Raw genomic sequence first — 3,388 nt, 5'->3', positions numbered from 1 at the left:
CATTACCACATATGGAGCTGATCCTCGATAAGGGGACGTCGCAAGCGGTTACCTATTGTAGCCGCTTGTCGTCAACACTCGGTCGTAACCGTTGTAGACTGTTGGTGCCTATCATCAGTTACCTGTACCCTTACCATGAGTTTTTACGTTTCAATGAATATATAAACTCATGGTAAGGGTACTGAACTGATTCCCATGTATCAATACACTGTCGCTCATATGTTACCTCCCTTGGATTGAGTAGTCAACGATAGTTAACAATTTAGCAATAATTTATTCCATCTTCATTTTAGTGACTTGATCTTCTGTGCTCGTGATCAAATCTTTGACGAGAGCGATAGAAAGGGCGGGGGCTTGGTTCCGGTGTTGGCGCCAATCTTACGACTTGCCATTAAGTAATTTTAATTAAGAATCATGCTTCATTTAATGAACATGTTGATAGTACAATAAAGGTTTTAAAACTGTTTCCAGTTGCCATTTGAATACTCCATTTCGGTCATTTGTATACACTATTGTTTGTTTAAAAAACCAAGCATGCCCTGTACCCTTACCATGAGTTTTTACGTTTTGACAAATATGACTGTTTTGGTATTTGTTTACGTATTTGCCTATACAATTTCCAATCAGCGCCCTTAGCGGATTATATCAGAACTAGGAAATTGTATGGGCGAATAAGTAGACAAATACCAAAACAGTCATAATATTTGTCAAAACGTAAAACCTCATGGCAAGGGTACTGTTGTTACAATTTGGCGTTAAATCATAAAGTAAGGGACTTAATTTACACGTGTGCACTATCCCTTTACAACCGAAGATTTTTTTTCGCAATTTCCGATTCAAAACGTTTATTACGGCTTTTTATATAGCTTAAGGGACCCACAAAAAATACGAAAAAAAATCCAGAGTTTATACGTAATCCAGAAATCGACCCGCACGATCGTGAGTCTCCGGTGGGAACTGTCACACTCACGATCGTGAAAATTGCAAAAAAAAATAGTTTTTTATCAAAAAATATTAGAAAATTAAAACAATTTGGAAATATTTAACATCACTGTCTTTATTTTCATTAGTCTTTATAAAAAATCTGTCTTGGCAATGAAACCTAAACTACGTAATTCTATGAAAATCAACATTCTTCTTTCTTCCGTTATTGCCTCCGTCTTAAATCCAGGTCTCCAAGGCGTAGGTATTCTTGGCTAGGGAATACATCCAGTGATAATGCAGATGGAGAAAACTTTAGCCATATCTATTGCAATTAAATTAAGTTTTCGACCGGTTCTTCTTAGATAATATAAATTTGTGCATCTGGTTACATATCAAGGGCCTCATAATTAAAATATTAAGAAAAATATTTCTTTGGAAACTTTACTGGAGATGTTGGTAGAGATGTGTAGACCTTTTCAAGACTGAAAACGTATTCTTTTCCAAGCTATTTTTCGATGTGTTGGACGTGAAGATGCTCGGTGGCGAGAAATTTCTAGGGATGATTTTAAAGTAGATGGTTGAGGTTCAGGCTCAAGTTCCAGATCCAATTCTAGGTCAGTTTCTATTTGAGGGTCTGCATGTGCTTCTGGATCTGTTTCAGGGCACAATTCTTCAAATTGAAACTCTTCTAATCTATTTGGTTGAAGCTCTTCACTTTCATGAAGATCTTCAATGTCCGATACATTTCTCCTCACCCCGCACTGGCAAAATCTGATCGTCATTTAAATGTATCCCTAAAATTGAAACAAACAAAATTGATATTGACGAAACTTACACATAACTGGTAATAGCAATAAAAGCATTTTCATCAAACGTTATTCTGCACCAACAACCGTAGGCACACGATCGTAACAGTTGAAATTTGCAACCTAATTGTATCTAAATTGCTAGTTAATCGAATAAACTACTAAATTTCACGTATTTAGTGTTCTTTTAGCTTTCAAATTAGCTATAATTAATAATAGATACTAAACATTTAATACCAAAAATAATTATATACCTGTGACAGTGCGCGGGTCGAAAAAATCTGCCATCTTTGGACGACTCCCTAGCACAACTGACCGCCTGCACCCCGCTCACTTAGCCGGTAGCACGTGCAATACTCTCCTCACGATCGATCGGCATCGGTTGCGTTTCAAAAAATAAGAAGCTATCACGTGGGATTTTTTTTAAAGTGAAACTCACGCTCATATCATCTCGGGTGTAAAGGGCTATACATAAGTTTAGAAAACACCGACTAGTATAAGGAAAATTGGTTTGTTGCATTCCCACAAACTATATTATTATGTGTACCTACCCGCAGAAATAATTTCATGCTTTTTACAAATTTTATATTGTAGCCTAAAGCCTTTAAGAGTTCAAAAATGTTAACGGCTTAATAGGACGAGTACATAAGTAAAATACCCGCTGATTGAATGTTTATACTGTAATCATAAATTCACTATATTTCTATGACTAAACATCATCTTCTTTGTTTGTATAAAAATAAAGCATTAATAATGAAGTTATTTTCCACATCCATAATAGTAACGGACTCACTACAAAGTGTACATAATAACTACGTAAACAGCCTAATTAGATAGGTATAACCATGGATTACTAAAGATACTTCGCCGCCTTGAAATTGAATGAAGCCACAAACGGCTTATTATAGTAAGTTCTTTTTTTGAATCCTTGGCAAATAAAAACATTTTTAGAGAAAATTCATGAATAAATAACTAATTTACGTAATAATTACGTCATTTACGTAATAAATAAATAATGATTTAAAATATTTTAGGGACATTTTAGCACGGAGCCGTGGCAAAACTTTTTTACGCAACTATTTCAATTCTCAAAACTGGGTACATTTTCTTGTTAGGAGTGAGTAATCTTTACTAATCTATGGGTATAACATTGTATTTAAAACACGCTATGTATGAACGCAGTGTAACTGACACAAGTTTTAACAGGGCCGGTAATTACGAACACCATAAGAAGTATAATTCTCCGGTTCGGTCGGAACAGAGCCAATTTAATTTACAAAGTTGTCGGTCAAGAGCGGATTTAGAACTCTTTCACAGTAACGATTATGAGCTGTCCGTTTGCGATCATAAGGCGCTGTCATTACAATAATGATCGAGTAGGATCGATAGTGTGAATATATACAATTATTTTTAATATGCTCGTTTATACTAATTGGCTAAGTACGCGAACTTGCATCCGAGGGTTCCATACCACAGTTTTTTTTTTAATTTAAAAATAGAACGATATATAAATATATAATGCATTGTGAAAATATAAAGTGCCCTTCTATTACGGATCTATAGTAAGTACGAAAAATGTGGATAAATACACTTTTTTTTGGATAGAGACTTGGGACCCCCTATTATTGTTAACCACTTTTTTGTTTTAGTATTTTTTA

General features: G+C 34.9%; 1 long non-coding RNA gene across 1 annotated transcript; it reads right to left on the bottom strand.

The window, feature by feature from the left end:
• Positions 1–1,039: 1,039 nt before the first annotated feature.
• On the bottom strand, positions 1,040–2,130 carry LOC140751638 (uncharacterized). Its single transcript, XR_012103370.1, has 2 exons — positions 1,985–2,130; positions 1,040–1,718 (listed from the first exon to the last, which is right to left on the bottom strand). It is a non-coding gene; the product is annotated as an uncharacterized LOC140751638 (long non-coding RNA).
• Positions 2,131–3,388: the final 1,258 nt, after the last annotated feature.

This window comes from Epargyreus clarus, unplaced genomic scaffold, assembly GCF_041222505.1.
Source record: "Epargyreus clarus isolate Ecla_fem2 unplaced genomic scaffold, WU_Ecla_fem_2.2 ptg000023l, whole genome shotgun sequence".
Lineage (NCBI taxonomy): Eukaryota > Metazoa > Arthropoda > Insecta > Lepidoptera > Hesperiidae > Epargyreus > Epargyreus clarus.
The sequence above is the reverse complement of the archived record's forward strand: the minus strand, read 5'-3'. Positions and strand labels throughout refer to the sequence as shown.